Here is a 27161-nt window from a genome sequence, read left to right as displayed (position 1 = left end):
TGAAGGTGTTGTGATGCCTATGTAAGTGTCATAGGGAGCAGGTTTAGAGGAACAGGCTATAAAATCTCAGGGAGGAGTCATCCAGTCCACTTGGATCCAGGAGAGCTGCCCTCCCTCCCATTCCCTGCTGCTGAATCCAGAGTTTATTAGCTGGTTCTGGAATTAGCCTTCCTGCTGGTGTGTTCTGGTGCAGACTTGAGGGCTTGTGAGCTGCGTGGTGCACTAGCTCTGGTATCTGGTATGGGTGCTGGTGCAGCCCCAGAGGTATGAGGACCCACGTGATACTCGGGCTATGTTATCTTGTATGGGTGCTGGTGCAGGGACCATGGTACTGCGGCTGGTGCAGCCTTCGGGTTGGCAGGAGAACACTGTACAGTTGGTGGACAAGGTTGGTGAAAAATCGAGTTAGATACTGTGCAAGCACCGCCTCTGAGGACTGGCTTGTGGTGCAGGTTCAGGTTCTGGAATACCTGGGATTATTGTCCCAGTTTAAGGAAAAATTACAAGGGTGCTCTCAGGCAAAATTGTGGATAAGTACTGATGTGCCGAGAGTGGGTGATCCGTTATGGGACATACGGATTGGCATTGGGCGTTTGCCGATCTGCTTACAGCGTTCTCCCTCCACCATATTAGTGTGTGGTTAGTTAAACAAACAACTTTAGTTGCCAACAAGTCGTGTGGTGTCTTTTATTATATATGATAATCGTTAAGGTTAAGATTAAGGGTTTATAGTTATGTTAGCAGCCGTTAAGCATTTTAAGGAAATCAAAATACACAAGACACAGACAATCGCAAACACAGAAAAGACAAGGCCACAGAATAAGACAAGAACTATGACTAAGGGCTAGATTTACTAAGCTGCGGGTTTGAAAAAGTGGGGATGTTGCCTATAGCAACCAATCAGATTCTAGCTTTCATTTATTTAGTACATTCTACAAAATGATAGCTAGAATCTGATTGGTTGCTATAGGCAACATCCCCACTTTTTCAAACCCGCAGCTTAGTAAATCTAGCCCTAAGGCTATGACTATAACCATGACTAAGACTGTGATTCACCAATATCATATACAAAGCAGGCTGGACGCAGAGACAAGCCACAAAATGAGCACTCTCCTGTGGTTTAAAAGGCCTTACGTAGGCCTGGAGATTGCTGGGAATTCAGTGTAGCTGGTCTTATTAAGGCAGAGAACACAGATACAGAAGGGAGTAATATACCACAGTCCCTTCACCAATAGCCCGGAGGTTAAGGGTCAGACATTAAGAGATCTATGTATGACCCATCGTATCCTCTTATTAGTTATCATTTCTTATCGCATTGATAAAAAATGATATGACATCATCATTACCCTATATTTATATAACGCCACCAATTCCGCAGCGCTGTACAGAGAATATTTGTCATTTGCATCACTTCCTGCCCCATTGGAGCTTACACTCTAAATTCACTCACACACAAACTAGAGTTAATTTTGTCTGCAGCCAATCAGGGCCATCTTAACAGCATTATAGGCCCCTGGGTAAAGCAGTGCACTGGGGCCCTACCTACACAACCACTCACAGGAAGAAAAATGTAAATTATCGACAAAATTAAGCTTATATTTATTGGTACCTCCAACAAAATCAGTGTTTAAACAGTAAGAAAACATGCTGTACAGCAGAGATTAATCCCCACAAATGTTTGGACGAAATAACATGAGCCTTAAAGTTGAAAAACAAGAAATTCAACATAAAAAATGGTACTCAGTTGGTAAATCATACAGAGGGAGATGGCATTTACTTTGAATTATTTATTATTAATCCAGGGTTCAACACAAACATTTGCAAAATTTATTTGCAGAAAATTGCTTTATAATTGGCTTGAAGTCAATGGTCTTCAGGATGTCATTTTCCATACACATGAGTGATAGCCTTGTTACTAATGCGGTAATCTTTGGTGGTAAATAAATAGGCCCCTTAAGCAAAAAGGTCCTTGGCTTAAGTCCGCAGCAGAACCACCCTGTCCCCCATCCCTACCACTGCACCTCACCCCTCTGTCTGTGATAACTCAATGCCTCTGAAAGAATCCGATTATTTTTCCCATCTTTGTGTACACCATCTCAATCAACTAAAATAGTACAAAATATGGCAGCGAGCAGTCAAATAGTTAGCAGATAAAGTCCCCTGAGTGGGCCAATAGCCTGAGGGATACCATAAAATGCCTGTCGTACACATTCCCCTCTGCTAGACACAGCTAAGCCACCAAAAGGTTGCGGTTCCGTTAACGCTCGCTATGCATTGTTCTGCGGAATGTTGAAGGTTTTTAGATTTAGCAACCAATCAGATTGTAGCTATCATTTGCTAGCATGTACACCATAAATGAGAGCTAGGATCTGATTGGTTGCTATGGGCAACATCTCCGCTTTTCCTTTTCAGAAGGTTTTCCAAATATACTGTTATTATTATTTAATCCTAATGTACATTTAATAAGGTTCACATGCCAGCCTCATAATACACCGTTACCTGAATATAACAGATTCATCCATTTTAGAGACAAGCAGTGTTAAATCTAGTTCATCATCCTCTGCCTGTCTATAACTACAGAAACATCAGTCATAACTCAAGCTATGGCTCCTAGCCAATTCCTACATATCTGAGCCATCTTGAGATCCCTAGAGGTGCTTATCTACAGAAAACGTTCCCAGGTCTTTTCTCGCTCTCTCTCTCTCTCTCTGCTTCATAAAAGGTTTATAATGAAACAATTCTCCAATAAGCCACGTTATCAAGGCCGACTGCTCTACCTCTCCTTGACCCAGTGTAATAGATTAAGACTGTTCAGTCCCTCCTAACAACAGCCCATCGATAAGACAAATGTACGGACTGCAGCTCTACCTACACGTTCCCATTGAAGCAGCTCTACATCTGCTTTAATTTAATGTAGTAGCACTGTAAGCTCCTTGCACAGTAAGTTTCCTATCTCAGGTCCTGCTAAAGATTTATGATCAGAAAGAGTAGTGATAAAAAGCATATGGCCTTTAACACATCTTCATTGTGCTTTCAGGGCTCAATGTCTTGGTCCACCTTTCATTTGCAACTGTGCGGTAGGCTGACACAGTGGTTAGCATTTGTTGGCTTGCAGTACATAACGAGCAATTTTGATCAGGGTCCTATGTACATGCAGTTTGTATTTATGAATCTCGATGAATTTGTGGGTTTTATCCCAGAGTCCAAAAACATACTGGTATGTTAACTGGCTTCTAGCTGAACGTGGGTCCACTATGTGTTTGTGTGCCGATAATAGGGAATGATTGTAAGCTTCACAGGAGCGGACGGAAATGGGAGAAAACCTATCTGATTGTACAATGTTGCATAATAGGTTTGTGTTATTTAAATAAAGCATAATTATAACAAGAATGGGCAGCACGGTGGCTCAGTGTTTAGCACTTCTGCCTTACAGCACTGGGGTCATGAGTTCAATTCCTGACCATGGCCTTATCTGTGTGGAGTTTGTATGTTCTCCCCGTGTTTGCGTGGGTTTCCTCCGGGTGCTCTGGTTTCCTCCCACAATCCAAAAACATACTAGTAGGTTAATTGGCTGCTATCAAAAATTTACCCTAGTCTGTGTGTGTGTGTGTGCGCGTGTGTGTGTGTGTGTGTGTGTATGTTAGGGAATTTAGACTGTAAGCTCCAATGGGGCAGGGACTGATGTGAATGAGTTCTCTGTACAGCGCTGCGGAACTAGTGGCGCTATATAAATAAATGGTGATGATGATGATGATGATGATGATGAAGAATGGGCAGCACGGTGGCTCAGTGGTAAGCACTTCTGCCTTACAGCACTAGGGTCATGAGTTCAATTCCCGACCATGGCCTTATCTGTGTGGAGTTTGTATGTTCACCCTCTGGTTGCGTGGGTTTCCTCCGGGTGCTCCGGTTTCCTCCCACACTCCAAAAAAACATACTGGTAGGTTAATTGGCTGCTATTAAGTTGACACTAGTCTGTGTGTTAGGGAATTTAGACTGTAAGCTCCAGAGATTTTTAGTCAGTTTATAAAATCAGATGATACAATATGATGTGCTTTAGAACGATAACCTTTGATCGTTGAAGCATACACACTAATGCGAAACAAGGTCGAACGATGTGTTTGGCCCGATAATCGAATGAAAAACCTATAGTGTGTACCCAGCATAAGAGCTTAAACCAATGCCCTGCTCACCGGAACTTGGGTTTGGCAATTAAGAAAGTTGAACACAGTTTTGCATGCGACTTCGAGCAATGCTGACTCACCAGCATTTTTTGCCTTACTGCTGTAGAACTAATAACAGCTAATGTGACTCAACTAAAGCCAGTGCTTTCTTTGTAAGAAAAAAAGGTGTTGGAACTCACATCACATAGCCAATCACTGTACACACACCCACACACGTCAGTTGTGTAACGAAAGCTCTCAGTGCGCGACCACGCGACCAATCACAAGCTGAGCAGCGCCACAAGCCGAGCAGGACCATGACATCCAGCGCGGACGAAGTACGCATGCATCGGACTGGCCCGCAGGCACCGTTTTATTGATGTTGCCGCCGACCTGCTACGCTCGACAGGGCGATTCAAGTCCACGTGGACCAAATATCAAATGTTCAAATATTACTTTTAAAACTTGGAAACCGTTGAAAAAAGGTGCCGGAACTCAGTTCTATGACAAAAAAAAGCACTGACTAAAGCGATTACTTAAATGAATCTGTTGACTTGGCTGCTAGTACTATGATCAGGTACTCAACAGCTACAGAACAGGAATGGAGACAAGTGGAAAGTTACAGTCCTACAGTAAATGAGTGTTAGCTCTTCAGGCACGGGAGCTTGATATCTCTTAAAGAGCCTGATTTCATAAAGGTTGTTTATTCTACAAAAATAATATTTTAAACAAGCGAATCATGCTGCAATAGGCTGAGATGTAAAGGATAGACTATATAAACAGACTATTAATAGGCAATATTTAAATTGTTACCGTTTATTTACCCGTACCTGGCAGCCATTGTTACTATCAGTTGTGTCTGTGTACCATGTCAGCTTCTCTATCTTCATCACATCTGTTCACGTGTTATCAAACCTGCATGTGCGAGACCAGAGTTTACTTACTATGACCCACAGGTGAGAGAGACTGAGCTACAGCCTTAGCGATTGACCAAAGTCAATACCAGGAGTTACGTAGGACACACTATCACAATACACCGATGCAAACGGGTTACACAAGGATATTATATCTATATACCCTTCAGTTTAGTTGATTCTATTTATGAATTTAAGACAGCCTCTCGTAACTCCCTCAGTCTTCTCTCCTGCAAGCTGTACATTCAATAACTTTTAAAACAGGAATTTCATTGTGTGGAATTGAATTTAGCAGTAGGTAATTTTTCCATGTAATATCCCATTCATACTGCACCAAAATCCCGGGTTTTTGCCGGGGCGAGCTCAAACGACCCGGGTCTTGGTGCAGTATGAATGGTGTTTCTGAGCTGGGACGCTCCGAGCCCCGGCAAAAACCCGGCTTGAAAAACCCGGGATATTGCCGGGGCGGCAGTATGAAAGCGGTATAATAATCAAGTGGTGTTTATATACGTATAAACGCCTGTAAATATCTATGTAAAGTGTATCCACCGTTCATTAGGAAAAGTGTTTAGCAGAGTAAGACGAAACGCGTCGGACCTGTTTGTATGGATAAAAATTCTTCTGCCAGGAGCAGATATTGAATGACTGAAAACAGAGCTTTATGGTCCCTATTTCACAGTGGCCACCCTGTGGTAATTATAACTGCTATGTCACTCCTGTGGATCTGTCTGTACCCAGACTGGGTTGTGTCTCTGGAGCTGGACTGGTGACTACGTGGACAAAGCTGGGTGGCCTGATCATGTTACTCTGCATGCAGTGAATGGACTGGGACAGATGGTGATTACTCTAGCAGGGGAGAGCAAACAGGAACTGGAACCGGAATGCAGTAACCAGAGGATCACTGGAACCAGACTAGAACCAGAATTCTGTAACCAAAATGCAGTAACTACAATGGATGGAATCAGAATGCAGACTGCACTGTCAGAGCTGCATTAATAGCAAGACTGCACACTGCTGAAACCCAGATTGATGTCTGAAATACAATGTTGCACTGGCAACAGGTAAGGGCTCCAGGAAGTCCTTTTATAGTTGTTGTTGATTCATCCATCTCAGCACTCTGAGTTGCTGAGATGGATCAGGTGACTATATCCAAGATGGCAGCTCCCATGAACTGGTTTTGCAGGGAATCTGAAATAGAGGCTGTTATCACCTGATTGGCTGAGAGGAATAATGTGACCGAATCCAAGATGGCCACGTCCATATTCTGATTCTGGAGGGATCTCTGGAGTGAAGACAGACTGGACAGCATCTTATAGAGAGGTCTGAAACCAGCAGAGCCTGAGGGCCACAGGGACAACTTGGAAAGGCAGCGAAGAGGTAAGTGACAGAACCTGAGAGCCTGGTGTGTGACACATTAACATTTTCTTACACTATTTAGTTTGGCGATTACATAACTGTGTGTACTACCTACTGTAAATTATTATAGACATTAGAGTACTTGTCCCTCAACCTCGTGCTTTTATATGGTCATAGAACTTATTGGTGTGGTGACTGCTTACAGGTATATAATTTACAGTAGGGAGTGCAAAATCCCATATGAAAGTACATTACATTTACCAAAGGGGGTCCCTGAGCAGTATTTTCTTCGGTAAGTCCACAAGCACAGCCTTGTAGTTATGCAAGGGACAGTCAACTCAGAACTCTAATCTCTTAATAGGACAGAAGCTCATGGAGATGATAATTTATTAGACTTTTCTGCAAGTGCTTTATGGAATGTAGTAGTCTAACGTTAGCCAATCATAACCTAGGAACTGATTTATCAAAGGGTGAAAACGTGTTTTTTTTTGCCCTATACATCAAAGGCATTACCATCGCCGACAACATTGCGATCCCCGGTGATAACTCCCTCCACTGATAACTTTCTGAGGCTTTCGCTGGTAAACCCTTCCTCATTCAAAGCAAAGTACCGCCTGCAGTATCTGTTCTGTTATTATCAGTTTAGCATAACAGATTAAAATAAATTTTAATAATGTTTTATTCTATAGCATTTTTTTAATAAATGAAGATTTATATTTTTTTAATAAATGTAATCTAACATTTTTTTTAAACGTTAGTGGAGCTAAAAAAAAACAAAAATGGGGGTGTAAATGTATCAAGCTGCGAGTTTCCAGTGGGTTTGAAAAGTGGAGATGTTGCCTATAGCAACCAATCAGATTCCAACTGTCATTTTGCAGAGTGCACTAAATAAATGAAAACTAGAATCTGATTGGTTGCTATAGGCAACATCTCCACTTTTCAAACCTGCCGGCAACTCGCAGCCTGATAGATTTACCTCTTGGGCTTTCAGTTCCATACAAGCTGGCTCACGTTGGAGCATATCAGGCTAATGTTGCCGAGGCAGCAGAGAATTGTTATACTGCGTTGATATTTTTTATTGTTAAAGCACCGCAATAAAAAAAAATCTGATATTTCCCCGCAATTAGAACTCTTGATCAATAAGCTCCTTAGTCACACAGGATGTGGTGTATTATGTGAATAGACTGTCCTTATAGTCTAGCATCATACTGCAGTGACAAGTGAAGTTCGAGGCCACTCTGATACATTCTAAAGTTATATTGCTCCAAAAACATTCTAGTAGGTTAATTGGCTGCTGTCAAAATTGACCCTCGTCTCTGTCTGTCCGTCTGTTAGGGAATTTAGACTGTAAGCTCCAATGGGGCAGGGACTGATGTGAGTGAGTTCTCTGTACAGCGCTGCGGAATCAGTGGCGCTATATAAATAAATGGTGATGATGATGATGTTCCACCCAAGAGCAGGCAGTTGGTTACATTTGGTGAGAACAATCTCCTTAATGTCTAATTCTGCCCAAAACTAAAACTAGAGTTTTGGAATTAAGTAACATGAATTAAAATACAATATCGTATCATCATCATCATCATCATCATTTATTTATATAGCGCCAACATATTCCGTAGCGCTTTACAATTGGGGACAAACGTAATAAACTAATAAACAAACTGGGTAAAACAGACAAAGAGGTGAGAAGGCCCTGCTCGCAAGCTTACAATCTATGGGACAATGGGAGATTGACACATGAGGTTAAGTATACATTTTGCATCTTGGCCCAGCCAGACTGCAAAGGTAGGGTGACTCATAAGCTAAATGATCCTGTCACACAATAATGTTGGTCCGGGGGTAATTGTCTTGTGTGAAATTGTGTAACAGGCTAAAGGTAGTGAGGTTAAGATGGTGGTTGAGGAATATTATACGCTTGTCTGAATAGGTAGGTTTTCAGAGAACGCTTGAAAGTTTGTAGAACAGAGGAGAGTCTTATTGTGCGAGGGAGAGAGTTCCATAGAGTGGGTGCAGCCCGAAAAAAGTCCTGTAACCGGGAATGGGAGGATGTAATGAGGGTGGATGAGAGACGCAGATCTTTTGCAGAACGGAGTTGCCGAGTTGGGAGATATTTTGAGACAAGAGAGGAGATGTATGTTGGTGCAGCTTTGTTGATGGCCTTGTAGGTTAGTAAAAGTATTTTATATTGGATTCGGTAGAAGACAGGCAGCCAGTGTAGAGACATACAGAGTGATTCAACAGAGGAATAGCTATTTGCAAGGAAAATCAGTCTTGCCGAAGCATGCAAAATAGATTTTAGGGGTTTGAGTCTGTTTTTGGGAAGACCAGTAAGGAGGGAATTGCAATAGTCAATGCGGGAGATGATTAGTGCATGAATTAAGGTTTTAGCAGTGTCTTGTGTGAGATATGTGCGGATTCTGGAAATGTTCTTTAGATGTATGTAACATGATTTAGATATAGAGTCAATGTGGGGAACAAAGGATAGGCGTGAATCAAGGATTACACCTAGGCAGCGAGCTTGTGGGGTGGGATTTATGGTCATGTTATCAACAGAGATAGAAATGTCAGGTATGCTCTTGTTGGCGGGTGGGAATATTATTAACTCTGTTTTAGAAAGATTAAGTTTGAGTTGACGAGAGGACATCCAAGATGAAATGGCAGAAAGACAGTCAGTTACACGGGACAACACAGATGTCGAGATATCAGGAGAGGATAGATAGATTTGGGTATCATCCGCATAGAGATGATACTGAAAGCCAAAGGAACTTATTAGATTTCCAAGAGAAGCGGTATAGATAGAGAACAGCAGAGGACCTAGCACCGAGCCTTGTGGTACCCCAACTGATAGGGGAAGCGGAGCAGATGTGGCTCCAGAGAAATTAACAGTGAAAGAGCGATTAGAGAGGTAAGATGAGAACCAGGATAGAACTGTGTCTTGAAGACCTAGGGATTGCAGCGTTTGTATGAGAAGAGAGTGGTCAACTGTGTCAAATGCAGCCGAGAGATCAAGGAGAATTAGGAGAGAGTAATGGCGTTCAGTCTTAGCAGTGATCAGATCATTAACAACCTTGGTCAGCGCAGTCTCTGTGGAGTGTTGAGAACGAAAGCCTGACTGAAGAGGATCCAACAGGTTGTTTGCGGAAAGAAAGCGTGTGAGGCGAGTGTAGGCAAGTCTCTCTAGAAGCTTGGAGGGGCAAGGGAGCTGAGAGATGGGACGGTAATTTGAGAGAGAGTTTGGGTCGGAGTTTTGTTTTTTTAGAATAGGAGTAATCACTGCATGCTTGTATAGTGATGGAAAGATGCCAGTAGAGAGTGAGAGATTACAGATTTGAGTTAGAGGTGAAATGAGCACAGAAGACAGGGATCTACCAATTTGCGAGGGAATAGGATCAAGAGGACAGGAGGTAGAGTAGGAAGATAAGAAGAGCGTAGAAATTTCCTCTTCATTTGTGGGGTCAAATAAAGAAAGGGTGTCAGAGGGTAGTGGGAAGGAAATGAGCTGATGGCTTGTTGAGGAAGAGGATACCATTTCTAGTCTGATCTTATCAATCTTGTCCTTGAAGTAGGTAGCAAGATCGTATGATCTGAAATGCTGTGATCCCCTAATTCAAAGACTTTTGCGATGACTAATGGTCCAGTATTGGAGGTTCACTCTTCTTCTCAGTTGAGGTTTGTTCCAAACATTGTGGAAAGGACCTTCTGCTGAACTGCTCTGGCTGCCTTTTGTATCCAGATTCATCACAGTAACCCTGGAAATTGTTACGGTATGGATACCAAGTCCACCAACAATGAATACATAACTCACAATTCTGTAGGTAAGTGGTGAAAACCATATTAATCTAAACAGGTTTATAAACATAATGTACCCTGTACAGCGCTTCTAATTATGGCATCTTGAGTCCTACCAACTGACGTTGAAGAACGCCAGCTGTCAATCGCTACTCTGCAGCTTGTCAGTATGTCTTACACATAACCGAGCTGAGCCCTGTCTGTACTCAGCGGCCTCTCCTTTGAGTGGACAACAAAACCTCCATCCCCAGCCACACATCCGGTGTCCCAATTTCACAGCAAAGCCATATTCAGATGCACAATTGTTATCCCTTGACGTGTCAGATGTAAGCCAACCATAAGGTTTAGTAGCCATGAACCATCAACAAAGTAGAGGCTCTCTAATCCCAGGCTCCACTTTGCCACCAATTGACTAAATTATTTGCTCCACAACTCCAAACCCATCTTAAACCCTGTCCAAAACAATAACCAACAGCCACACTCTGTCATCTCTATAAAGTCCAAATTCTTCATGACACACAGCCAAGCCTCCCATTGATATGACTAATAATCCGATGGCCTTGTTGACCTTCTTTCTAGAATTCTCCATCACCACAGGTGATGTTGAAAACCTCCAGCTTCTCTTTGGTCAGATGTAGGACCATATAATCTTTACCCTTGACCATAACATCATATCTAATTTAGAAAATTAAATCCCAAAAATGTTTCCTACTGAAATAAATCCATCCTTCATGTTTAAGGATAGCTTCCATTGTTTCACATCGTTCCCTGATCTTCTCCATCAACTGGAGTATCTGAGCTCATTCCAAATAAGTCCCTCTTAGCCAACAAACATTACCAGGGGATAAATATATCAAGCTGAGAGTTTTCCGGCGGCTTTGAAAAACCAATCAGATTCTAGCTATCATTTATTTAGTACATTCTACAAAATTATAGCTAGATTCTGATTGGTTGCTATAGGTAACATCTCCACCTTTCAAAACCGGAAAACTCTCAGCTTGATACATTTACCCCCAGGACTCTGAAAATGTCCATTTGTGCCATAGAAGGCCTCACTTCCTGTTAGAAGCTGCAGAAGGTATGCTTTACTCAGGACACGGCTGCTCGGAGCTAGATAATTAATTATGCACGGCTGAGCAATTTGACGTTACCCTGTTACTCTGGCTACTGTTGGATTCTGACCTAGGGCGTCGCCATCTTTGAATGCTCAGTACCTGAAGCCGAGTGTTTTATTTATATGGGTGAGGCGGGTGTTTCGCTCAGTCACTATATATTCTTGTCTCACTGTCTCTTCTGGGCTAGTGATAGTCTGATCTTCTTTTATTAGTACTCTCAGCTACTGTGAACCTTTGTGACTTGTCTTCTGCCTGCCCTCTTGCTTTGGAAAATGGATTACATTAGTTTTCCGCCTGCCAAACAAACTTTGCTTTGAAACACGGATTTTCTGGTCTGCCACCTGCTAGTGAATCCTGCTTCACTTATTGATTTTGTTTATTTACAACTTGCTTCTGAAATTGGAACAGTGACTCAGACTAGGATTTCCCATCTGCTTTCCAGGGCAGATTATTGAACATTACCACCTGTTAGAAGATTAGATTACTGGTGCTGAATACTCTGGAAGTTTGCTTCTATCCAGGGCTAATTGATTACCTGTCATTATACACTTGCAGTTACACACATCACTTGAAAAGGCTGCTCCTGTTCATCCAGCTACAGCAGCAAGCAACTGCGCTCCTTCCGGGGCTGATTTTTCAATAGTATTGTTATGATGATTTCATGCTAATATATCTTATCCTTTATAAACTTAGAACCTGCTTAAGTAAGTTTGCACTACTGTAAAGTAAGTCCTGGGGGCATCTGAGTACGAGTGAACACATCACACTCTATTACGGAAAGATGGCTCCTAAAGGTGTACTAGACAGTTGTGTAAATATTACATTAGCCTTGGTTCCTGACACTTCTATTCTTCTCCTTGCTATGTAGCCTCGGTTCATAATACTTCCACTCTTCTTCTTGCCATGTAGCCTCGGTTCCTAACACTTCCACTCTTCTCTTTGCCATGTAGCCTCGGATCCTAACACTTTCACTCTTCTCCTTGCCATGTAGCTTCGGATCCTAACACTTCCACTCTTCTCCTTGCCATGTAGATGAAGGCTTGGCCGATTAGTTGACACTACAAAGGCAAAGAGCATTGCAGGTTACATAGTATTTTAATGCCAGTCTCGCATATGTCTTATGTATATTCCAACACCATCTACCTAATTATTCAATTTGATTTGCTGTCTTCCCTCCATTGCTGGATCAATGGCTGCTCCCATTCTCACTCACACATCTCCTCTTAGCATGTTCGCAAATTCCAAGCTGACTTCAAGTTCCTATGTGTATATTGAGTTAACGGTGCTCTTTATTGGTAGTTCGTGTTACGAGCCGCCGCGGCTCGCTTCCTGGGTCCTCTGGCGTCCCGGCTGTCACCTTGACGACCGGGACGTAATTTCCAGTTCCTGGTCGGCCGTTGCCAAGGCAACGGTCCGACGCTTCTAATCTAGCGCTGCGTCCCGGCGGTACTAGTGGCCGGGAGCATGCGCGCAATTGAACACAGCCTGTGGGCTGATTAATGTAATTAATTATGGGGGCTGTGTGAGGCTCAGAGCTAGGCTCTGATTGGTGGCTTGTGGTATTTAGGGCAGTGAGGCTCACTGCCGGTTATAGCGTTCTGCCCCCAGTCCTGCTGCCTGCTTGTGTTCTCTGTTTGGTTATTGCTACCTTGGATTGACTACCCGTGTTTTGACCTCTGCTTGTTCCTGGACCTGTGAACCTTCTCTTCTGACCTTGACCTTTTTGCCTGGATTCCGGATTTTGCTTCTTTGCCTGTGTGTCTGACCCTTCGCTTGTCCCTGGATTTTGTATCTGTGCTAGTGACCTTTGACCCTGGATTCCTCTTCACTACAGCCCGCCAATCACTCCACTCCTGGGTGCTCCTTTAAGTCAGTATACGTTACTCGACCCTCGGTCGGCCCGCAGCCAAGTCTGTCCCCACCACTAGGGGCTCCAGCGAACACCGGGCCTTCAGAGTAGTCCCCGAATTTCACTGTACTGGCTTGGGAGTTCCTAACAGTTTGGAACCCTCCAAAAATCCTAAGCTGAGAAATTCAGCTGTATCCTAATTGGGTTAACACACTAACCAAATATTTAGCCTGTCTATACTGAAGCCATCAACCCATATCCGGACCCCTCTTACACGATACCAATCTGGACCATTGTGAATGGCCAACGAGCCCAAACGTCAGCACTTTATTCCCCACCATCTGTTTCCTGAATACCCTAATTTACTCTGCCCAACCCAAGCAGCCATAGAATGTTTGAGTCCGCTATAAGATCCATATATCCAATCAGATGCACACATTTGCTTTGGCCCCTTTTCTGATACAATGCTGAAGTATACTATAAGAAAACCTGTATACCCAATCCTCTATGAATCTTTTTCCTTTACCAATGTCACGATGGCCGCCCTCCTCCTACGTCCAGACCGCTTTCCCCGTAAACTCAAAATTATCCAGATATAGCCCCCATCGAACTACTCTCAATATCTCGGGGGCAGGTGAGAATAGGAAGAGTACGGGCACATGACTATGACTTTGTACTTTCCGTTCGTATGGTTTCCAACACTATTTTACTTCCCTTTCTCCTTTTTGTTACCCCTTTCCTTTTAAGAGCTCAATACATGTTGTCATGGCAACATATATCCCACCCTATTGGCTATTATGCTCCGAATCTGGTATTTCCTCTAATAATGTACTGTTGCCCACCCGTGACCTTACGCATCATCCCTTTTTTTTTTTTAGCTCTGCTGATCTGCTCCTTGCTTTCTGTACAGCTCTGCTGCCTTGTTTTGGGACATATTGTCATATTCTCTTGGCGGTACTATCCACAGAAAAGGACGCTTGGCAGGAGTACATTTCCACTAAGTATGATCTTTCACTGTACTGCTTACCATTGCTTCCTGTTAGCATGAGAGCATAAATCTGATATGATTAAATAGAATATTAACTATCGGGCCCAAAATAAAATATTACATTTACACATAGAAGTGAACCTGAGTTTCCCCTCAGATAAATGTTTGTTTTCTTTTTAAAACATTTGGACAATTAGTCCAGTAGGAGGTAATTAATTTGAACAGACACTTTGTGAAGAGACCACCTTAGTATATGCAGATCCTAGGCCTCCATCGTTTTGATCATGTATTCCACTTCCCAATTGGCTTCCTTTCAATAGGTATTGTAAACACAAAAGAACCACTAGGTGTAAATTAGGGAGAGCCAGGTGCCTAGGTGAGATCCTTGTAGACACAGGCAACATTTGAAGGCTGCCTATACAGGTATATAGAAATATGAACTTCAAAGAAAGGTCTTTCATATTTTGGGGAATCTGGGTGCCACTCCATACTGAGGTGCAAAAACCACACCCGGGTTGTGAATTATACTTACTAACGTTACCCGGGAACAGCTATAATTAAATAAGTAAAAAATAGTTAAAATTTTTACAAGCGCTCTTATGTAATCTAACAGGTAATATAGTGAACAAAAAGGTATAGTTATATTGCCTGTGATGACACTTTGTCACTGGATTGCACCTTATGGTATATTTCTCATGTTTCACATAAAGGAAAAGAAAAATCACAATAGTGTGATACAATCAAACATATAATCATCTAATATAGTCCCACAGAGTTCATATGTCTAAAAAAGAAATCCCTATATTATCTGTTAGATAGCATAACAGCACTTGTAAAGTTTCTAACTGTTTTTTACTTTATGTTTATTTTGGGTTTGATGTATATCCCATACTGAAATTTGTCAGGCAGCAGTTATAAGTGGTGCGCTGTTGGATTTTATATACTTATTTTTGGTAGCTATAATCACATCTTTGGGAAAGGTATGTCATATTGCTTTGATTCCATCATGTTTGGTATTTACATGTGCGGGAGATTATAACCGGTTTATTGATGGGAGAGTTATGTTTCTGGGATATATCTGAGAAAAGCTAAGACAGGTCAACACTTAGGAATAGTTTTGAGCAAGCCTTAGGTGACACCCAAGGGACATTTCCGCCTCCCACATTAGCATCCACACTGCCCTGTGAAGACCGTCCCATTTGAGTTTGCCTAAAAACCTGTGTTGTGAAGGGACAAGGGGTCAGTTTCTTGGGGATCAATCTAATTGAAGGACTGTCCATCTTTTCTGCCTACTCCCAGGCATACAGATTACTATACGTGATCCTCTGTACTTTTATCCCATTTGTTTTTATAACTGTTTGCAATTTTTTTTTTATTTGTATGTCAACTCTTAATCTAATGGGTTTCTCTTATCTGTAAGCATTGTACCTTTTGTATATTAAATCTAACAATTTAATAGTTCTGTCCTTATTGCACTAAACGAATCCATTGCCTGTTTAGAAGAGACAGACTGCTTGGCTGGGTGAACTCTTTAGAATGCAGTGTGTGAAGGGTTAACTGTTTAGCTACCAGAGCACAGAGTGTGCACAATTGGGTGATTAAGTCATAGGTTTGCTACGGGCCTTATACGTAACTGGTGGCAGTTGCTGAGAGGTGTGAAGCGTCTGTGTTGGGAAAGGGACCAGCAAAATCTGTAGCCTGAAAGAGAGGTGAGTGTGAGGTTTAGGCTGGAATCCTGTGTGTTCCCTTACAGTAAGCGTCCAAGTCACAAGTGCGCAGAGGGCGGTTTGCGACAGATAAAGGGGTTCAGGAGCGGTTTCCTGACAAAATAGAGGTGATATATTGTATGACTGTTGGAATATATGATAAGATATTACATCAGGGAGTAGCTAGAGGGGCTTATCCTTGACAATTCCTAACATCTTTACTTCCCTTACTATCTCCCAGTGTGATATCGTTAACAATTTTACCAACGACTGAAAGTCCCAATCAGCAGCCGATTCCTGTGTACACACTATACACGTTTAACACAATTTACCGTCAGATCTCTGCTCTTCATCTGTCATAACCATCGTCTGAAAAGATGGTGACTCTGCCCACTCCATAGAGATCTATGGACACTGCCGGTCCTGAGTGCTTACACACTGCAGGATTGGAACGATATTGTTCCATCATTGAATGAGATTTTTAGTTCGGTTTAAAAATCAAATGACATAATGAGCTTTGGAAGATAATCGATCATCATTGCAGTGTACACACTAATGCGCTATCGGGCTGAACGGTCGTTTATAGTGTGATTGGTCCGTTAATCGACTGATAAACCTGCAGTGTGTACACAGACTTAGTTTTACTACAAAATTATGAATTTTGGAAGGGTAGATTTTAATCGGCTCTCAAAAGCCGTGTTAGTGCCATGGAGAATGCATGGGATTTTTTAAATATATATTTCAATTAAGTACAATTTGGCCTATGGCAACAATATTCCTTGGGATAGAAAGACACCAATCTAGCTAAACAGGAAAGTATTTGGGGTGAAATGGAGAGAAATGAAACATTTAAATGGTTCATTGGGGATGATATAGAGAAACCTGATCAACTGAAATTTGTTTTTTCTTTTTGTTCAGTGTCAGGAATACTTTGTGCAGCAATATCCCATGCACATCATTAGATGTTACATTTCCAACCCAAGAGAAGGGGAAATTTACACTTAAGCAAGATTAAGAGAGATAAAGCGTGTGACCCAAATGCCATCCATCCATGTGTGCTAAGGGAACTAAGTTCAACAGTTGATATATCTTTATTTTTAAAATGTATGGACTCCTTCATGTCTGTGCCAATGCCACAATATTGAAGGAAAGCAAATGTGGAGATAAAATTGTAACCTGGGAATGGTATAGCTGTTAATCTACCATGGGGGAGGGTAGTATTCAGAATAAAACATCAGCCTGGCTTCATGGAGGACCAGCCATGCCAGACCAATAGGATTAGTATTATCAGGAGGCAAGATTAACTGGAAATGAATGCCTATGTTTGTTATTAACGTTTGGTTTTAGCGTTCAATAACGTTCCATGTAACAGATACATTCAGATGAGCGGACTAAGTCTAAGGGGAAAATGATGTATATATGGAGAACTGCTTCAAGCATAAAATACAAAGGCTAGATATAAATGGAAAATATTCAGATGGTGCTAACTACCTTAATACTGATGCCTAATCTTTTTATTTATGACCTTGTACAAGGCCTTGAATGTAAGTTGACTATGTTTGCTGATGAAATTAAGCTATTTGGTGTTAACACAGAACAGTTTTAGTAACTTGCTACAGAAAGGTTTAAAATGACGAACAGGGAAGATTAAATGTAAATCTTGTATTGTGCACCTAGGCTATGGTAATAACTATGCTACTTAAAGCTTAAATGGGGAAAACTGTGATGAATACTATGTAACATTACTCTCCTATGGGTCAAAGCACTTAAAGAGTAAATTGATTTAACCTCTCAGCTATAATAGGGAAGTCTATAATTTACTCAATTTGGACCTGGCCGTGGATCTTATTACGGCAGTAAATCTGTTTCTTACAGATCCAAAGGCAGTTTATGCCTCTTCAGAATGGCTAAAACATCATGGATATTTTCCACTGTGGTGTGCTACCAAACAGCCCTTAGTTGCACAAGAGAGTCCTCCTATAACAAACATGGAGACGTCATGTGACTCACGAGGGCATAAATGGGGCAATGGTTTATTTTAGTCTTGTTCTTGCCCTTAAATTAAATCCGTTTTACATTGTTGCTCAATATGACCACATGGATGCTTTAAATTGTGTTAACAGGGTAGTAGGACCCCTGTTAAAATAGGTAGCCAATCAAAAAAGACAAAATGACAACTATTCCGGTTGTTAAATAGACAAAGGAACATGAACTGTATTTCAGTGCCTGAGAAACATCACATGTTGGGAACTAGCTTAGGCTGCCTTGTAGATGGTCTGGGACTTTTCATCCACTTTGTCTGAGGACTCAGTAAGGCTGGGTGCACACTACAGAAAATTTCATCCAATGCGATATCATTAGCGATTTTGCTAACGACTGAAAAAAATAAAAAATAAAAAGTCCTAATCTGCAGCCGATTCCTGTGTACACACTATACACGTTTTACATGATTTACCGTCAGATCTGTGCTCTTCATCTGTCATAACCATGGGCTGAAAAGATGGTGACTCTGCACACTGCATAGAGATCTATGGACACTGCCGGTACTTAGTACACACACACTGCAGGATTGGAACAACATCGTTCCATCGTTGACCAATATTTTTAGTTCGGTTTAAAAATCAAATGAAACGATACAATGAGCTTTGGAACAATAATCCTTCATCGTTGGAGTGTACACACTAATATCGGGCCGTACGGTCATTTATCATGTGATTGGCCTGATAATCGTCTGAAAACGCTGTATTGTGTTCCCAGCCTAAGTGTTTCCCTTAGAGACTATACTTTCACTGCAGAGACGGGCAGGGCCAGCAGTATTTGGAGTTGTGCCAAATTGAGGGTATAGCTTGGCCTGTTGGAGCATTTTCCGCAGGAATCAGGGCGTGGCCTGGTGCTAAGTGCCCTGATTTGTACATTGGCAATGTATGGTGGTAAGCAGAGAGACCCCTGGGACAGGTTGGCAGATGGCCTTCTGACCTACTGGATTGCACTACACTGTTCCTGATTTTATTTATTTTTTTTAACAACAAAAGAATTCTATTTGTTATTCTTTACTCTCATCTGATTCTGACTGTGCTATTTTACCCAGACCACATATTCGTTCCATGAGGTGAATGAGCAGGCGGGAAGCAGTGAGTCATTGTGTGATGGATCTGGTATCGGAGAAGTCCATTTGCCAGAAGGGAAAGAGTCTTGGTCAGCGCAGACAGAGTACAAAAGGGCCAAGGCCAGTATACGGGTAATGAAGCAGAGAGGTAATCAAAGTGTTAACAAAACAGTATTTATAAGATTTTTGTTTTGTTGCCCTCAGTCCCCCTTGAGGTTTAGATCCTGTCTGTCCTAGGTGAACAGCCATGAAAATGTGTTTTGCAAACAACCTTGCTTAATTTATATATAAATCCTATTTGTTGTTGATACAAGAGTTGCCGTGGCGGCTCTAGAGGAATTTTCACGGGTGCGAGAAGTTCCCCTCGAGCTGGTAGAAGCGCATATCAAGAAGGTGTAAGAGGCGGCCAAGGCACTGGGCAAGGTAGATCCTACCTATGGGCTGCTTGAGAGCAGCTGCATAGCAAGGACCGCCCCTGAGGAGCCAGAGAAGTCTTCTGTGACTGCAGAAACCACCAAGATGGAAACGGAGACTCCAGAAGCTCCTCACGGAGAAGCAGAATGAAGTTCTGCAAAAATACATGTTCCATTGGGGAAAATGAGGCGCAGATTTCCAGAACTGTACAACAGGTTTTTTGTTTTTTTAAAAAGAGATGACAAAGAGAAGACTATTCTTACCCGAGCAGTTTTGGGTAGATGGTTCGGTAAACCGTTATCAAAAGTAATCCGATACAAACCACAGTAATCATGTAAGGTAATCTGGGAGCTGCTGGGTTTAAATAATCTAGTGCATCCGCTGATTAGAGGCAGGTGAAATTCATTGAGTAATCAGCAATCAGGACTATCTTTTAATAAAAATGGGAGACAAGAAAGGCAATGGACCAGCAGGCAGAATCCAGCGATTGGGATACCTCTCTAGTGCACGCAGCAGTGTGTGGGTGATTGAATGTGAATGGGGAAAGGGGCAGCTTAACGCTTCCAAAATGCTAGGCACGCCCCCCTTTGTTGCGCACACAAGAAAGGGCCCTCCTCAGCAGGATTTGTTCCTGCCACCCAACCCAGTACCAGACAATACACTTAGAATACCGTTAAGACATGTGCTTCAGAGAAATCACAAGACTCATGTATTTATTGTTATTTTGGGATTAAATCTCAGTATTAACCATTCATTTGTTTGGCACTTTTTTCTCTTTTCTTTTTCTTTGCATTTACCCCTTTCTGTAAGAATTACATTCCCAACAATTGAACAAAGCAAGACGGACAAACAGAAGAAGGATGTATGCAGCAAAGAAGTATCCACCCTTTTAGAAGATGAGAACATGTGATACAGATGAACCAATCGGTGTCGGTGCCCGTGTTTCATTTTAAAATAATACATGTACAGTAATTGTACTGTAAGTGGACCAACCGCCAACCATACAAAATCTAATATATATAGGAACAAACAGCTGCTGCTACTAATATTAAATTGCTGTCCTCTCTGACCCCAGCCATTGCTGATTCTAGCACCCAATCTTATCTGTTCATGCTCACTCCCCATTGTGCTAATTGGGGGAACAATGGAGGAAGAGTATAGAAAACGGATATATATTCATCATCATCATCATTTATCTATATAGCGCCACTAATTCCGCAGCACTGTACAGAGAACTCACTCACATCAGTCCCTGCCCCATTGGAGCTTACAGTCTAAATTCCCTAACATACACACACAGACAAAGAGACAGACTAGGGTCAATTTGATAGCAGCCAATTAACCTACCAGTATGTTTTTGGAGTGTGGGAGGAAACTGGAGCACCCGGAGGAAACCCACGCAAACACAGGGAGAACATACAAACTCCTCACAGATAAGGCCATGGTCGGGAATTGAACTCTTGACCCCAGCGCTGTGAGGAAGAAGTGCTAACCACTAAGCCACCATGTTGCCCATATATACCTGGTATACAGCAGCTGCATTAATGTGTCCTGCGTACATTTTAATTCAGAATAAAGTGCACGTCAGCCGTTAGAAAGTAGGATGCGTATACAGTATGGCGAAGTTTTTGCAAACTTCAGTTACTCCATTTATTTCATCAGTACTAAATCCGCGCAGTGCTTACTTATCAGAAAAGACGACAGACAGAGCTCTATAGGGATAAATTGTTTCTATTATGTACTCTAGCTCCCGAGTGGCCACCGTCTCTGGAAGAGTCGCCATAGGAAGTGAAAACTGCAGCTGTGGCCTCCTTGTCTGGTCATAAATCACAGCACAGGTCCCCTCCACACCCCTGCCTGTGTATGGGATTTCATGGCACCCTTGGGGTCCATCCGCCTCACTTTTCTCCAATGTTCAATCCTGTTGCAAATCACCGCCTAATGACTTCTTTGGCAGGATATAAATTGTGCTCACCTTAGGTTTTTTTTCTCTCCCTACAATGCTCAGCCTCACTTACATCGCCATTAATCCCTGATAAATTAGCCAGACATATATGCTGATCTGTGTCAAGGTTTCTCTGCCTATGAACCAGCTGGAGATGTCCCCATTTGTCACTGGAGAGAGGTGGCAGGTTTATGGACTCGGACGATGGGCTCGACTTCATGAGAGGACATCATTTTGTTTCTCATGACACGGTTAGAAGTGGGAATTGGACTCTGGGACCCGCTGCTGAGTGCATTAAAAGGCCATGCCTTCTCATCAGAATGCAATTAAGGTTAATTAGATAATGCTTCGTCTTCAACCTTTTTTTTCTTTTTTTTTTTTTTTCCTCGTTCAAAAGTTCTCATCCAGAAGTAGATGTGATACAGGGTGGCTGAATACAACGCTCAGTTGAAATGAACTGAAAGTTTCAGCCAGTCGTAGGAATATACCCAGAGAATGACCAAACCAATGACTTTGAAACTGTAGCAGTGAGAACATCGGGTGGATGGTTTGGGGTTTCTAATGCAATTTAGGATATTGGAGGGTAAAATGTGGGACCTCAGAGATCTATTTTACAATATATACTGATCATCCACAACATTAGAATCCCTGACGAGTGAAGTGATCATCACCATCTAATTATATAGTGCCACTGATTCCGCAGCTCTGTACAGAGAACTCACATCAGTTCCTGCCCCATTGGGACTTACAGTCTAAATTCCCACACACACACACACACACACACGGGTCAATTTTGTTAGCAGCCAATTAACCTGTCAGTATGTTTTTTTGGGGGGGGATTTTGGGAGGAAACCGGAGGAAACGCACGCAAACACGGGGAGAACATAAAAACTCCTCACAGATAAGCTTGTTACAATGACGCCTATCAAGGAGTGGGATATATTAGGCAAAAGTGAACAGTCAGTTCTTGAAGTTGATGTTTTGGGAGCAAGAAAGCTGGGCAAACGTAAGGATCTGAGCGACTTTGACAAAGGCCAAAGTGTGATAGCTAGACGACTGGGTCAGAGCATCTCCAAAACGACAGGTCTTGTAGGGTGTCCCCAGTATGCAGTGGTTAGTACCTACCAAAAGTGGTCCAAGGAAGGACAACCGATGGACTGGCGCCAGGGTGCCCAAGGCTCACTGATGTGCGTGGGGAGCGAAGGGTAGCCCGTCTGGTCCAATCCTACAGAAGAGCTACTGTAGCACAAATTGCTAAAAAAGTTAATGCTGGTTATGATAGAGAGGTGTCAGAACACACAGTGTATTACAGCTTGCTGTGTATGGGGCTGTATAGCCGTAGACCAGTCAGAGTGCCCATGCTGACCCCTGTCCACTGCCGAAAGTGCCTACAATGGGCAAGTGTCATTTCAAGATCTGACTGTTCACTTGTTGCCTAATATGCCAGCCCTTGACAGGTGGCATTGTAAGATGTAAAGTGTAATATAACAGAGCACAGACTCCATCGGACAGGCCCAGTGGCAGCTGGTTACAAACACTGAATCAATGGTTCTCAGTACAAACCGCCTTGCAGAGACCTGAAGAAACTTGGCACAACCACATGGCACTTTGACACAGATGCCATTAAAAAATGTCCCTGGCACTTGGCACAGACATCGCACTAGCTATGGGCTCCATTGCACGTTGGCACAGGTCCCAAAGCACTTAGCACAGACCAAATTGCACACGCCCCTTGACATTTGGTTCAGTCTTTGTTACACAAAGCTCATGGCAATTGGCACAGACCCCCGTGGCACAAACTACATAGAAATTGTCACAGCGCTGCACATGGCACCTGTCACTTAGCACAGGACACCTCACTCCTGGCACAAACCCAGTGATATTATATACATTGCAAATATCCCATGTCACTTGGCACAGAGATACCCATGGTACTTGCCACAAAGTCCACTTCAGGGCACTTCATTACACGGTGACATGTTACTGCATAGACATAATGTCACCTGGCACAGAGACTCCATTACTCAGACTCCCCGCCACTTGGCACACATCCGACAACATGATGGGCAAACCTCATGGTACCTTAGCCAGAGCTATGACCTCTCTCCCCGAATAGGCCTAAACTGTAGTGGATGTTGGCAGCAGCACCCCAGCTGCAGGTAGTCCAATGGCTGAGACACCACTAACATGGAATGCGATTGTCTCCTACTATTGGATATAGAAATTGTGAGTAGTTCACTCATAACTAACCACGTTGCTTTTTTTTCCCCCCTACATTATTATTAACCTCAATAACACTAATTTCAAGTCATTTGCAGTTAATTTTGACCACCTCACAGGTCACAATATTATTTTCATACACTTTCAAACAAAGACTGCAGATTTAGAAGACCAAGTCTGCCAGACCTATTATTTCTATTTTAAACAATGACAATTAGCAATGGAGCTCTCCTCTTTGTATGTTACCTATATAACACAGTACAATGTGACTGCAGATTTAGAAGACCAAGTCTGCCAGACCTATTATTTCTATTTCAGCAATGACAATTAGCAATGGAGCAATGGAGCTCTCCTGAATGTCACTGTAGACTTTGAAGAACACTGCAACCCCTCCTCTTTCTATTCTACCTATGACGCTGGGCAACTGCTCTACAGACTGCCAAGAACTGTGCTATCCATTTTGTATCCCTCTGTTAAATGGCGCTGGATCGCCGTGGAGGGCGGTACTTAGAGTCCAAAGCTCGCGAGATCCGATGACGTAACTATGACGTTTTGCCTCATTTTCAATTCCGAGGGAGCGCGAAAGTACCGAGCCAGCTAGACTCGGTAACTCCGATCTGCTAAGTTCGGGTGTGTTTGGTTCTCGAGGTACCGAGCCTGAGCATCTCTAGTTTTTAGGAGACCCGTAACAAGTGACTATTAGATGAGGGAATGTAGAAGCAGCTGCAGAAAATAATGTTGGGGATGTATTGTGACGTGTTGAGGTTAGGTACTAGACATGGTGGCAGCAAGTATGAATTAAGTTCATGCCTTTGGGATAATGACTCTCCATGCCTGCTCTAAGCCACTGCGGGACTGGCCTGAAGAGAGTCGTGGTGAGAGGGATATTTGCGTCAGACATATCTATACGCTAGAATTAAAGTTGCATGTATCTTAACGCGCAACTCAAAATACAGCCGCGGAAACATAAGTCTACGGACGCATTTTTTGCATGTACAAAAAAGGTTAAGCTTGTGTATAGTGTTTTCATTTAGTACAATTGAAATCCCATGTAAGTGACACACTTTGATTTATACTACAAATTGAACCAGGGATGAACAACAAGCAGCTCTCCAATTACACACCTGCGGTCTGTGCTCCTTTCCCCATTGGCCACCAACGTTGACCTGCGGCCCCAACTCTTATTAAATTAAACAGGGAAAATTAGGATTTACATACAAAAAACAACAAAAACTAATAATCATGGACAGGCTATAACAATGTCGATAGTCTTACTTTAAGTTTTGTACTTTACAAGTTAACCCGTGCATGATACTCATGCATTCTAGTCAAATCAAGCTACTTAAGGTGTTAAAATGGTTCTTGTCATCTTCATCGCCACACACACACGCCGCTAGGCTTTTATATATTAGATAATGCTAAGAATTTAGTAGGTCAATGTAGTATATAACTCCGCCCAGCAGGTGGCGCTGCAGCTTGAGCACTGTCACCCGGTAGTTTTTTACACACACACACACACACTAACACAGCATGTGTGTTCATGAGGTAAAATTACCTCACGAAAATGAGTTTGAGCCCTACCAAATTTCAGCCCTTTTTGAAATTTTTTTCCCTCACACACTAAGAATTTAGTAGGTCAGTGTATAACTCTGCTCAGCAGATGGCGCTGCGACTTGTTTTTTTTTTTCCACACACAGACGCCACTAAGCATGCATATATATATATATATATATATATATATATATATATATATATATATATAAATAAATTATATATAGTGATGAGATCTCTGGTCATTCCATTCAACTGAATGTGCTTAGTATCATTCCAGGAGTTTCCTATCATTATAACATGGAACATTTACAGAACGGTGCATTGCTACAATAATATTTTCACTTGTTTTTACCTGATGAGTAACAATGTTCAGATATTCTGTGGTATTTACACTTTTTTATACTGCTATAAAAGGTACCCAATGTGTTCCACACAAGCACACACACAACGATTGCAGGATGGACTTGTAACGCCTGCGGGGAACAGGACAGACACACACAGAAGAACTTACTTTGTAAACGATGGTCACCTCCTGTCGGCTGCCCCAGCCGCAGTCCGATCCCAGCAGATCCGCAGCCGCAACCCTTGTCATCTCCAACCACGTCCCTCTAAGAAAGAGACAGAGATTACGGCCGTGCCTACCAGGTAAGGGCTGTCCGAGAATACGGCAAAGAACGAGGACACGGTCAGTCCAAGCTCACTTGCCGCCTCCTCACTTTGCTCTTGCCAAGGCGCGAGGGACTACAGGCACTTAAGACCAGGAACAGTCCCGCCTCAAGTACCTCGCACCCCTCCCGGTGAGGGCCGAACCGAAAGGGGGAATCGAGCGTGATACTCACCGGGACACTCCCACTTCCGGTCCTGCTCTCCTGCAACTTCCCGACACCTGCGGATGACAAGGAACACACAGCCTCCCTCTGCACTCTCAGTGAGACTAAGATGGCACCCACAAATGCTAAACTGGCTACAACAGCGACCCGACCCTAACAACACTCTAATGGTCGGCAACGCAACTAGGTTAAACAACTAAACACTAACTAGGTGTGGTGCACTAACGGAACTGCTCACTAACCACTACGGGGAACACCAGCCAGTGTTCACGGACTACTACGGAAGGCGGTTCTTAACCCCCTCACCCAGGTCGTACCAAGGGGACTGTCTCCTTACTATGGGGTCACCCACGGACCCTAAGGACCGGCTGCACCAGGCCCGACTGAGGCTCACTGGAACAGCACACTAACCCGGGAGTCAACTGCCACACGGGACAGCCGATCTAAACTGAACCGCCCCCGACTGCCTTCACCTGGATATCGAACACGTGTCCTTGCACCCAGAACCGCCAGAGAACCTGCACGGAACTCTGGCTTGGGGACCCTCAACCAGAACCACGGGCCGCCCCTGGAACTGAATCAAGCTGTGCTGCACTGCCACTGACTCACTCAGTCACCCCCTCTGGGAACCAGTGTGACCCCAGGGACCTAAGGGACGGGAAGACTACATGTGCTCTCCCCTAGCTATGTGTACAAACTGGTAACTACACTTATCCCCACAGTGCAGGTTAGTACAGGACAGCACAGGAAACAAGAGCCTACCTTTAATGGGGGCCTGACGTCTTGCCCCTGGAAACAATTATGTAGCACACCGAAAATACAGTAATACAAGCAATACTCGCCCCACAGACAGAATAAATACAGTAATACAGTACTTTACATGCTACTCACCAGAGTACACAGCTGCTAGCCAACCAGCTGGTTGCTACAGCACCAACAGGATCCTCCCCGCTCTACTGTACCTCCTACTCTGTGTACTCCCCTCACAAAGGACCGCGTCTACACTCACAAGGCTCTCACGCCTCTGGCACACCAGGGCCTTCTGCCCTACACACCATGGGCCTCTCTGCCCAGCTGCCTACAGAGCCTTGCGCTCTGGGCCTTAGCCCCCTCTCTAACTGAGGGCTCTGAGCCCACTACCTAGGGCCTTGTGCATTGCTACCTAGGGGCACTAGCCCCTGCCTAAGTAGGCCTGGTGGCCTTCCTAACTCT

The 27161-nt window shown here is 43.1% G+C and overlaps 1 protein-coding gene across 1 annotated transcript in view; it reads right to left on the bottom strand.

Annotated features, from left to right (window-relative positions):
- The window catches only part of NTRK1 (neurotrophic receptor tyrosine kinase 1), a 111801-nt gene extending 85601 nt beyond the window's left edge, over positions 1-26200 (bottom strand). The window contains exon 1 of the mRNA XM_075193377.1: positions 25631-26200. The gene's annotated coding sequence lies outside the window, so the exon portion shown is untranslated. The remainder of the gene's footprint in view (positions 1-25630) is intronic.
- Positions 26201-27161: the final 961 nt, after the last annotated feature.

This window comes from Mixophyes fleayi, chromosome 12 (assembly GCF_038048845.1).
Source record: "Mixophyes fleayi isolate aMixFle1 chromosome 12, aMixFle1.hap1, whole genome shotgun sequence".
NCBI lineage: Eukaryota > Metazoa > Chordata > Amphibia > Anura > Limnodynastidae > Mixophyes > Mixophyes fleayi.
The sequence above is the reverse complement of the archived record's forward strand: the minus strand, read 5'-3'. Positions and strand labels throughout refer to the sequence as shown.